General features: G+C 42.6%; 1 long non-coding RNA gene across 1 annotated transcript; it reads left to right on the forward strand.

Moving 5' to 3' along the window:
- Positions 1 to 3,826: 3,826 nt before the first annotated feature.
- LOC310878332 lies at positions 3,827 to 10,298 on the forward strand. Its single transcript, XR_014570892.1, has 3 exons — positions 3,827 to 3,885; positions 4,477 to 4,564; positions 9,987 to 10,298. It is a non-coding gene; the product is annotated as an uncharacterized lncRNA (long non-coding RNA).
- The last annotated feature ends 1,743 nt before the right edge of the window (positions 10,299 to 12,041 follow it).

Consider the following 12,041-nt stretch of genomic DNA (forward strand, 5'->3'; position numbering starts at 1 on the left):
GCACGTGCATGCGTGCGTGTGCGCACACACCCACACACACACACACACACACACTTTTTCCACACAGAACAAGTCAGGGGGGAACAAAGACGACACAGGGGTGTAGCCACCAAACACGAAGGCAGCAGTTATTAAATTGCAGTTGTTCAATTTTAGTTGACATGGAGGGAAGGAATAGCTGGCACTTTTTTTTTAGTGTACATCAGAGAGGAACTGATCAATAAAGGCCACTAGAGTTGCTTTATGGGCCATCACTCTTTTCTCATTGATCCATTTTTTGACTTCTGCTTCTTTTAAGTCACGGATTGGGTTTGCCTTCTGTTTTTTGAAGCAGCTGTAGGACCTCCCTGGCATAAAACGGAACACCTTGTGTTGATGAAGTATATCAGCCATGAGAGTGATGTCTGCTTCTTTGTTTGCAGCAGTGTGTTTCCCCGAATCAGGTTTTAATTCACAGCTTTGGTCAAAACACTCAACAAAATCTTTCATCTCACCAATGGTTTTGCTCATAGCCTGTGCAATGGGAAACTGTACATTTGCCCCAATCCGTTCTATGCATTGTTTTGTGTAGAGCACATAATGCTCACAGTTCAGATCCATGGACATATTATTGTGAGCCTGTCCACTCGGGTTCACTGTTCGGTTCCACTTGATCCGGTGAGCTTCACTGGGACTGAGTCGGGCTTGGAGGTCAAATTGAAGTTTAAGGGCTTCAAGGCAGTAACGATGACGGCCTGCCTGTTTGAAGTACAGCATCTTAAACTTCCACAGGCTACAAATCCTCTCTCCATCGCCCTCCTTTATCGCATCTTGGAAGTCACGTTCAAGCAAAGCCATCTTCAGGAATGCAGAGTGATAATTCCACACACCATCTGTCTCTGTCATTGATGCAGCCCCCTGTGGCATTGTTGCTGTTGGTCTACCATGGCAGGTGAAATGATGGACCTTTTTTTCGTGTTCCGTCAGCTGTTTTGAGTCTTTGAATTCTGGATGGCTGCAGGCATCAAAGAGGCACCTGAAAATGACCTTAGGCTGAGGCTCAGTGTTCGCTTTAGAGTTTACCGTGATATTTTCATTCAAAATGTACTTTGACACAATGTTTGACATCTGACAATCAAACCACTTTTGATCTACAAAACTTGGTGGGCAGTTATTTTTTGGAGAGTCAATTTGTGACTCCAGGGTAGCTCCAGGGTAGCTGCCATGATTAAGGCATCAGTCACATCATGAATGAAAGTGTCATTTGCTCTGTAGTGCTCTCCAAGTGCTGACTTATTCACATCTTTCCTTTTAATTTTGTTACGAAGTTGGGACATTGTACGTACCTATGTCAACGGCGGAAGATTGGTTGTAGAATAATTTGTATATGACGTCATTAAAATTCATACTGCAGTGGAAGTCAGCCACTGTTGTGATGATTCCATCCTGTCTTTTCTTTTTGGTGCTGCTGTTATTGATTGCAAGTATGGCTTTGTCCGAATTTTGCTTTGTTAGCTGATCTCCCGAAATTGTGACTCTGATGGGTTTCATGCTGGTTTGGCCGTACCTTTCTGATTTGACATAGGGCACGTATCTGTCATGGATGTACTTGATAGTGTCGATCATGTCCTCTGACTTCTTTTCATCTACATCTAGCAAACCCAATGGTATCGTTTTGGTTTTCTGGGACATGGTTGTGGAGTATATGTGTGGCAAATGCCAATTTAAATTGTCTTTATATTCAGCAAAGATGGGAAACAGACTGACCACCACTCGACCAACACATTTTTCGAATTCCGTTTGGAGGTACTTGTTGTCCAGATCATTTGGAATTATTTCCTCAAATGGGATATCAAGGACTGACCTTTGAATGTCATCCGGAAGATGGGCAGCGCTGACTCTCTCCCGGCCGCCTAACAGTAGTAACCAGTGATAATCAAGTCTCTGATGAGACGTTAGGTGAATCCCAATTGGGAGTGTAGACACTGAGAAGTGCGTATTTCTGGGTATATGACGTCACAGCGCCGCGCCCGGAGTGCTTCCCAATCCACAGGGCTCTAAATACTCGGTCATCTAGTGCACTAGGGCCGCGCACTAATTTCCCCCGCCCGAGACCGCTTCCTAAGACCAGTGGCGATGTACCCTGCCTGGCTGAGAACCTTGCAGTGTACATCGCCACGGCGCAGCCGTTCTGCGCATCCGGCATTTCTATTTTCTCTCCCTTCGCCACCAGCCCGAGCGCAGCAAGAAGAGGAAAAACATGTCGGAAACTAGTAAGTTTTATACTCTTTTATACTACTTTTAAAAGTGTTGTTGTGTCACGGAAGGTAATTTTAATATCTTTGGGATAGTATTTAGTTATTTAAGATATCAAATGTATCATGACACAGCCAAATAAAAAATATCCACCGACGTTGTCGGAGATTTTCGCGTTACAGTAACCCGGGGACTGGGGGCTGCCAGCAGAGAGTTTTTATAAATAACAGCTATTATATTATTGTTATTATTATTATTACTACGTCGAGTCTATGGTCGAATCTGATTTAACCTGACTCCCTGCAAAGAAAAAAGAGTCACACTGGTGCGTTCCTCCCGACCAGTCTGTTGTGTTATTCACACCAACACAACAACCTGTTCTCGGGACAGTCAAATGCCCAACATGGTGGTAGTAGTAAAGTAAACGTGACTGAGATGTTACGTCTTTAAATGTTGTGCTTAAACTAAACATGCGTTGTTGGACATGTCACAACGAGTCCGACTAGTATTTGGTTTAAATGGCGCAGCCTACTCTGGATTATTTTGGGTCGGTAAAAGCCTAATTTGACGTGGCCTAATGTATTTTTATTGCATTTCTCAGCAATACAAGACGATTCAACTGAGGGCCAGGGCCAGGCCAGTGAGGCTGCCCAATTCAATTACAAATGTAAGTTGTGTGTGTGTGTGCGCGTGTGTGTGTGTGTGTGTGTGTGTGTGTGTGGGGGGGGGGGGGGGGGTATACACTCAGTCAAATGTTATAAATTACTGTAGAGCAGTGGTTGCCAAAGTGGGGTCCCCCAGGCAGGCAGGTACACTCAGAGTTAAATTAACTTTGATTTTACAATATACATTGGGGTCCCAGAGATAGAAATGCCATTAAATGGGGGTTCATAGCCTAATTCAGGTCAAACTGGGGGTCCCTTGAAATGAAACTGTTTGAAAACCACTGCTAGAGCTGTAAAGACATTTTTATGGGGGGTCTGTCCCTGGCATATCTTTTCTAATGGGGTCCGCAGGATAATGAGTATCATTTTGGGGGTCCTTGACATGAAAAAGTTTGGGAAGCACTGCTATAGAGGACTAGATGAGTAATGTCCCAAACTCTTCTCCCTTCTGGCTCCAAAACTGTGGAATGCACTTCCCATTGCAGTCAGAACTGCAGCATCACTCCCAATCTTCCGCCGTAGTCTGAAAACCCACCTTTTCAGACTCCATCATGGCCCATAGCACTTACCCCACCCCCTTAGATAGCATTTCTGTAGACTTAGATAGCATTTGATACAGACTTATAGCATGTTATGTAGACAGCACTATAATTGCATTGTATGTAGTCATAGCACGTCATAGTACATATGTATAGCATAGTAGTAGTATAGTTTATATGTATAGCTTCATTATATAGATATTCCACTGTTACTTTCTTAGCTTACGCATGTTTCTTGATAAATGTTTTTATGTGATGTATTCCCATGCTTCTTTGTTCTTGCTTAATGTAAGTCGCTCTGGATTAAGAGCGTCTGCTAAATGCCTAAATTGTAAAATGTTTTTTTTTTTAGGGACGGTGTCTTCAAACAAAAAATTCATCCAAATGAGAAGGGACCACGAGGACCTGTTCACAGGACAGAAATTCACAGCAACTGCTGCGTGGAGGTTTGTGGTATTTCGTTTGTTTTCTTTTCAAAACACTTCTATTATGACCATTAAATATTCGGTATAAGAGTTACAGAGACATACCGTAGCTCAAATAAAAGCTAGAATCCTCTGCTTTCACCAGGAAAAGAGAAAACATTTCTATCATGCTTTGTTTTAAAAATGTAGCCATTTGAATGAGTCTAGCAATTTTCAGTTTCACTTTTCAGTCTCGTTTTTGATCATTCATATTACAAGACACATATCACTTTTGTGAATATCCAGCAAGCCGAATTGACTTGATCTTTCTATTTTTACACAACACAGGAAGGAAAAAGCTTCTTTACCTAGAACAAATTATTAGAATAAATTACAGACAGAATGGATATTTCAGAATGAAACTGACATTTCGCTTCACAGCATTTGAAAGTGCTGACGTACCTGTGGTCAAAGCCATTTGCCCTTCCGGGTCAATCCACCCTAGCCATGCCCGTAAACTTGACGCTTATGTAAACACCTGCGCCACCCCAAGGTTACATAAATGTGTTTGTGGTCATTTGGCCCTTGCAGTCTCTATTGTGTTAATGTGGTGTATTTACTTTAATCTCTTAGTGCCATTCTGGAGAAAATGGATCTTGCCGACAAAGTTCTTCCGAAGCAGGCCAAAAAGAAGTGGGAGAATTTCAAGGCCAAATATAAAGTAAGTATGTAATTATACCTATAACTGTTTTTAATCATGACATTTAATAGCACATGACCTGGATGTTCCCTCATCAAGCTCAAATCTCAATATTATCCTCATAACAGCAAGTTATTCATTTCTGTAGTTATTTGGTTACAGCCATTTGGTTACAGTCAAGTTATACTACAGTATTTGGCTCCACCTGCATCTTAATGCCTACAGTATGTGGCTTTCTTCATAAAATGACAGGTAAAATCATTTCACATATTTTGGAATGTGAAAAGAAATCAAGTAGCTATTTAGCTGACTGGAGTGGAGAGTGACCTAGCATTTAGTTATCTTTAGTGTAACAGAGCCTACTGCCTGTCCAGTAGTCTACACTGACAATTAGTATCACTTGTAATATGGTTACTGCACATACTATAGCCTAATAATAGTGCACAACATAGATACTGTACAAATTCTGAAGTGTATCTTTAAAATTTTACCAAAATGGAATATTGGATCCAAATCTTTGTATCGTCTTTGCTAAACAGTTAGAAAAAGGCACGGAACAAGACCCATAATGTATAAAGCCCACGGCAGAAGACCTTCAACACTAACTGTTGTTCAACAGAGAGATGATGTTCATTAAACCCTGGCAAACCCAAATTCAATATACTCTCCTCATCATATATCATGTTGAGAAAACTACTCCAGTAAGACCAGAGTGAGAGCATGCAGTCTCGTCATGAAGACTGAATAGGATACAACATTGTTGAATAGGATACAACACTGTTTAAAGGAGAATTCCATACTAAAAGGCTTTCTTACCTTTCTTTGTAGTTCATCAAAGAGGTCCAGGTGTTATTTTGTGCAAAATTCGCTTATTTCCATCTAAATAAGTAGTAAAGTGTGCCGCTTGGGTTATTATTTACATTATGAAGAGAGGATATATATACAAAAAAAATATAATTTTGAGCGATGGAAATAAGCTAATTAGCACAAGACCCCATACATCCCATTAAATTCAATGCAATTCATTTAGGGTTTATGGTAGGGGAAATAGCCAATAAGGAGCTTTTGCACAAAATAACACCTGGACCTCTTTGATGGGGACGTAACAACTACAAAGAAAGGTAAGAAAGCCTTTTAGTATGGAATTCTCCTTTAACATTCATTTGTGGGAAGGCCAGCACAATTGATTGATTGATTGATTGATGGATTTAATAGTTTATTAGACATATGTTAGGTTATAAAGTTCAACTGGAGCCACAAACCACCAGGAAACAGGATTTTGTATTATCCAGTTTTATTTGGATAATAAAGGTTGACATTCAGATCAACTTTGACATTGACACTTGTGATGATTGCCTTGATGGTTATTGAAACAAGTTCAAAGACGCATAGGGAATCATCTGTTCATGCACACAGCAAACAAGGGTGGCTGCGGGCTGTGCATGTGTTTGAAGACAAAAGGACAAGTGAGCATGATCCAGGCCTGCTTTATTGGGAGGAAGTGAGGGAGGCAGTGAGGCACTGCCACAAGTCCTTCCTGAGCCATGGTGGGGTCTCCTTGTGGAGCGGAGGGGAACTTGCCCTTTACAGTTTGTGACAGCCGCCCCCGGATTTGTGCAGCAAATGCGTTCCTTGATCACTTGAACAATAGATTGCCTGAGGAAGAGAGGAGTCAGGCCGCCCCATCAACAACATTTCACACATTTGGTGTAACAGGGTCAGGGTCAGCAAGGTCATTCCATGCATTACGGCCACAGAAGCCAAACGGAAGTTCAGAGCTTTGGTACCTTGAATTTGGGGTAACTACTTGACCGGGTGCACTTCGGCAAAGATGAGATGTATTTAGGACAATCTCCAACGATGAGATGTATTTAGGACAATCTCCAAGGATGAGATGTATTTAGGACAATCTCCAACGATGAGATGTATTTAGGACAATCTCCAAGGATGAGATGTATTTAGGACAATCTCCAAGGATGAGATGTATTTAGGACAATCTCCAAGGATGAGATGTATGTAAGGGGTTTTGAGTTCAGAGTAACCTTCCACTTCAATCAGGACGGTGTGTATGGCTGTTTCTGTTGTTGGTTTCTTCTGGGATTTAAGGGAGTGGGATTAGTCTGGAAACGGGGGGTATGTTGTCTGGGAAGAAGGAGACGTTCAGCCGCCCAATGGGACACGAACTTGGGGCTGGTGAGAGGCATTCAGCCTCCACGTGTTGACCAGATCTTCAGGCTGGTGACAAGGGGTTACCTCGGGCGGACGGCCCGGAGGCTGGATAGGAGCGGAACTGGCCGCCCCAATCAGGAACGAAGGTGGTCGGGATCCAGGGGACCACGGCCGTCGACACGACCACTCTGGCGGTCGACCACTGTACGGGAGCCAGACTGGAAAACCGCCGACACTGGCAAATTCGGTCTCTCTGCCACTCTTGAACACAGGAAGTGATGGCCTGGGTATCCCATATGCAGAGGCTATAAACAGATCCATGGAGTTGGGGGTTTGAACCTGTGGATAAGCAGATTGTGGCTGCTGGTATGATGTGGCTTCTAGCATTGGTGGTTGGCTACTACTGATAAAACTGGGCTGTACAGGGCCAGGCATGGATGCAGTATAGGCTGGGGCATGGACAGTAAATGGAGGTGGAAGTACATGGTGAGTAGAGAGGGCAGAGTGTGTTACACTGGCAGCTGCATGGTGACTGGAGGATGGCATTGTCTGGGCAGACCTGAGAGGGATGGACAGCGATGCAGCTTGGGCATGAGCTACATGGGGAAAACTGGGAGCTTGAGTAGGGCCTAAGGGCTGCATAGTGGCTTGGGCAGGAGCTACATAGGGCACACTAGGAGCCTGAATAGGGCCTAGCCCTAAGGGCTGCATAGTGGCTTGGGAAGGAGCTACATAGGGCACACTGGGAGCCTGAATAGGGTCTAAGGGCTGCATAGTGGCTTGGGCAGGAGCTACATAGGGCACACTGGGAGCCTGAATAGGGTCTAAGGGCTGCATAGTGGCTTGGGCAGGAGCTACATAGGGCACACTGGGAGCCTGAATAGGGTCTAAGGGCTGCATAGTGGCTTGGGCAGGAGCTACATCTTGCTGTATTGATTGGAGCATGGAGGATGTTGGAGATGGCTGGGCGGTTGATGATGTTAGGGGATGTGAGTCAGCATTCATCGTTCTTGAGGAGGCAGGAGTGAATATGGGGGGCAGGCCATAGAATGAAGAGGTGGCTTTTCCATCAGGAGAGGGAATGAGTGCCGCAGCTCCCTCAGGGTGCTCATCAGAAATTATATTCTGATGAATAAAGCTGGAAACAAGTTGGGCTGACTGAAGCTGGTGCTCTTTCATGCGGATGCGTCGGTCCATGTCGACCTGTCTGACGATTCTCTCTCTCTCCTTATGTGCATCCTCTTGCGTGTGCTGAGCAGCTCTGGCTCTCTCATCAATTGACTTACATTGTTCATCAAGCTGCTTTTCCTCCTGTCGTTGCCTTTTAAGCTCCTCTAGTTCATCTCTCCTTTTCTTCTCATCCAGAACACTGATTTGGAGATCACTTAAGTGTGAAGCATGGCTACTGCTGCTTGAATGCCTACTTAATTGGGACCTAGCCTGGAGACTAAAGCATGATTTTCGAGTCCTCCTGCTGTGAGAACTTAGGGCACCGAGGGACAGTGCAGGTGGCCTTTGCTGTGAAATACCATACCAATCAGGGTGGCGTCTATTCCTTTTAGGTCTAACATCAGGACCTGGAAGGGCGTCATCAGGTGGTGAAGGGTTTTGATCCTCTTTGTGAGAGGAAGTTAATGATGGCTTTGGTGAAAGGTGAGGCTCTGTTTGTGTTTGGTGAGGTATAGTTGGACTACTAGGTGTAATAGTTTGAGACTGTGGGGTGGCTTCTTCTGTGAAAAGCTGGGTTGAGTCTGTTACACTAGTAGCAGGTATACTCTCAGTGGACAGGGCTTCTTCACCATTCTGTGCATCGGCCATTGTAGGTGGTCACTGTGTGGTTGTGGCTCAGTTTCCGGGTCGAAGGACCATTTTGTTAGGTTATAAAGTTCAACTGGAGCCACAAACCACCAGGAAACAGGATTTTGTATTATCCAGTTTTATTTGGATAATAAAGGTTGACATTCAGATCAACTTTGACATTGACACTTGTGATGATTGCCTTGATGGTTATTGAAACAAGTTCAAAGACGCATAGGGAATCATCTGTTCATGCACACAGCAAACAAGGGTGGCTGCGGGCTGTGCATGTGTTTGAAGACAAAAGGACAAGTGAGCATGATCCAGGCCTGCTTTATTGGGAGGAAGTGAGGGAGGCAGTGAGGCACTGCCACAAGTCCTTCCTGAGCCATGGTGGGGTCTCCTTGTGGAGCGGAGGGGAACTTGCCCTTTACAGTTTGTGACAACATAAATGTAAAATCAGCAACAGAGTACAGTCATACATTCAGTCCAAAAGGGATAGCACAAAAAAGTCCTTGCGGTCTTGTTGCAATCAGTTCATAGACAAAACCAGGACTACTGGTCAGAGTACCAGAGACAGGCCTTCACATGCAGCATCAGAAAGATTGATGAAGTTGTACATCGGCTGCTCTCGTACCCAGATCTCTTTGCATATGACGACAAATATCATAAATAATACCTAAAACACTACATCTCTAAACGAAATATAGCAGCTATAAAACAAATAATTAGAACAGCAGACCAGTGTCTATGTCAAAGCTTACTGAAGTAGTTTTTCTTTAAATACATGAAAGTGATGACAAGTCATCACTTTCAATAAATAAGAGTTATGACATACTGAAGATACAGATTTTTTTCCCCATCTGAAAATTATATTTTTATGCAACTCCTATGCAATATCACAATAGTACAATATCCCAAATCATGGACAATATCCAGTCTAATATCATGATATGGATATCATATTGATACAAGGGATGTCCCAATCAGAAATGAATAACTTGATTATCTATATTTATGAGGATAATATTGAGATTTGAGCTTGATGAGGGAGCATCCAGGTCATGTGCTGCAACATAATAATAGTTAGTAGTTCCACTGTAGGCTTTCCATATTTCTCTGTACTATTGTTGAAGCGGCATCTATTTGTTCACAATTTATCATTTCTCAAGTTTGAACCTCTCAGAGCTTCCATTGTGAATCTACATGACTTTAAGTGCCTCAACCCCCAGACGGACAGGCTTTATTTTTAGTTTGAGCTGTATAACTTTAAATAACAATTTCACCACTTTTGCAGTAAAATATTTTTATACAAGAATCCATTTCATGTATGGGAGGCCTTAGAGATGAGGAAAAACTATGTTGTGTTTGGTCCTAACTCCGGTAGGGGTATGCCGACTTCTGGGGGCCATTGTCGCAGTACTAAATAACCTGTTAAGCCAGTGGTTCTGAAATCTTCATTTTCCACTTTCCTTAGGAGTGCAAATATCCTAAGACTGGTGAGGGGGTGGATGGCAAGGCCACAGCTGCCTCATGGCTTTATTTCGCCCAGATGGACGAGGTTTTGGGGCAGAGGCACTCAATCAACCCCCCTGTCCTGCTTGCCTCCGCTGCTGTGGACACTGCTGTACCTGCAGCTGTACCAGAAACAGTAGTGTCTGCGGGTACAGCTGGAGAAGGGTCAGGGACACCAGGGCCCAATGTCCAGGCTGGCCAGAAAAGAAAAAGGGTGAGAGATCATGATGAGTTCCTGGAACTAATAAAAGAGGACATGAAATTACAAAGGGAAGCGGAGGAGAGGAGATCTAGAGAAAGCGGAGAGAGAATGGACCGGCTGTTTTCTTTACTGGAGAGAATGGTAGATAAATAGTTTAAAATGTAGTAGAGTAGAGTAGCCAGTTCACGTTCGGTGCAATCAATTTGTGTTAAATGTACTTTTTATTTATTTATTTGTGTTCTACTGGAATTAATTTATTAATTTATTTATATATTTATATATTTATTTTATATTTATATTTATAATTTTATATTACAATAAAACAAACTTTGGCGCGCTACTAGTCCTACATACTTACACCTAGAAAGTCAGCCTGCCTTTCCCATATATAAAAGCATATATAACCTACCCAATACTGGTTACCCCCATCTGGCAGCGTCAGGTAACAGTGTTTTGTAATGATTTCCATTGCCTTTTTTTTTAATTAACTTAAGCAGTTGACATTTTGTTTTAAAACTCTATGAAACTTGACATGGTGCACCATGATTGCATACTTGTGTTCTCCTCAATTAAGTGTAGACGTTTACACTTATTTTTTGAAGTTCCTATGACTTTGTAAATAGTTGCATTTACTGAGAATTGTTCAAATGTTATTCATACAGATACTTTACAACTGAATAAGTATTCACTTTTATTTTGGATGACAAAAGCACAAAATAAAGTGTTTAACTTGATTTCTCCAGTGTTTTGCATTCCATTTGACCTTTATTTCCTATTTATTTATTTGGTATAAGACATGACATAATGCACCATGATTACATAGTTCCTACTGACTTTGCAAATACGGTATAACATTTTCTCAGAGTTGAACTGTTTTTTTCACCAACGGCAGCAACTAGGCTACTATATTCAGCATGACTTGCCCATCAAACTGCAACATTAATATTGGTTACAAAATATATGGATAACTAGTGATATCTCTACCACTCAGACTGTGGACGAAGGGCATGGCACAACACTGTGAATGTCCCAACGCCACTACCATTTCATGTATAGGCAGGTATGCATTCTGGGCTGTTCTTACCCACAGCTCTGGGAGGTCGCTGAGGTATGTTGCACCATATGCATTCTGACTCTTTGGTGATGTAGGGTAGGCTCCTGGTTCATACCACAGCTAATTTGATGAAGATAAGAGTGAGCATTATCAAGTTATAGGCTTTCTTTTTGTCTCTTTTGCCCTATTCGGATTTGCCTTTTCAGAGATTGGGGTGGGATTTGTTTGAACCCACCCTGTAGCTTTCCAGTAGCTAGTTGACCAGGTTGTCCACCTAGGTTGTGATCAGTGATGGTCCTAGATATCATTTCTGGTGCACAACCTTTCACAACGCTCCAAGTCTGTAAAACCACTTTGCCCCCTGGGTATAAGGCAGAATACCCTGAAAAGTATTTTCTTTGGTAAATGGTGCATTTACAAATGGTGAATATGAGTGAATGTAAACACCCACTGCAGTTTCACAGTCAGTGAAACGGGGAAGTTAGAAATGAGAAATGAGAAATGTCCGCTTTACAAGCATGCTAACAGCCAATCAAATACAGAGAGCTTGTTATATTCTTGAGTTATACCTGAATGAACACAACGAGGCATGTTTTCACCAAGGCTCGTCTACTGAACTATGAACTTCACAGGCCAATCTAGAAAATAACGATTAGTTAAATATTCACATCTTGAACCAGAGCCAGTCATTCACAAAATCAGGTCATGTCATTTTTTGGAAAGCACAAGCCTGAGCGGTAGCAGATGTCACTAGATAACAT

Source organism: Protomyctophum parallelum, assembly GCF_964188405.1.
Source record: "Protomyctophum parallelum genome assembly, chromosome: 20".
In the NCBI taxonomy this organism is placed as follows: Eukaryota; Metazoa; Chordata; class Actinopteri; order Myctophiformes; family Myctophidae; genus Protomyctophum; species Protomyctophum parallelum.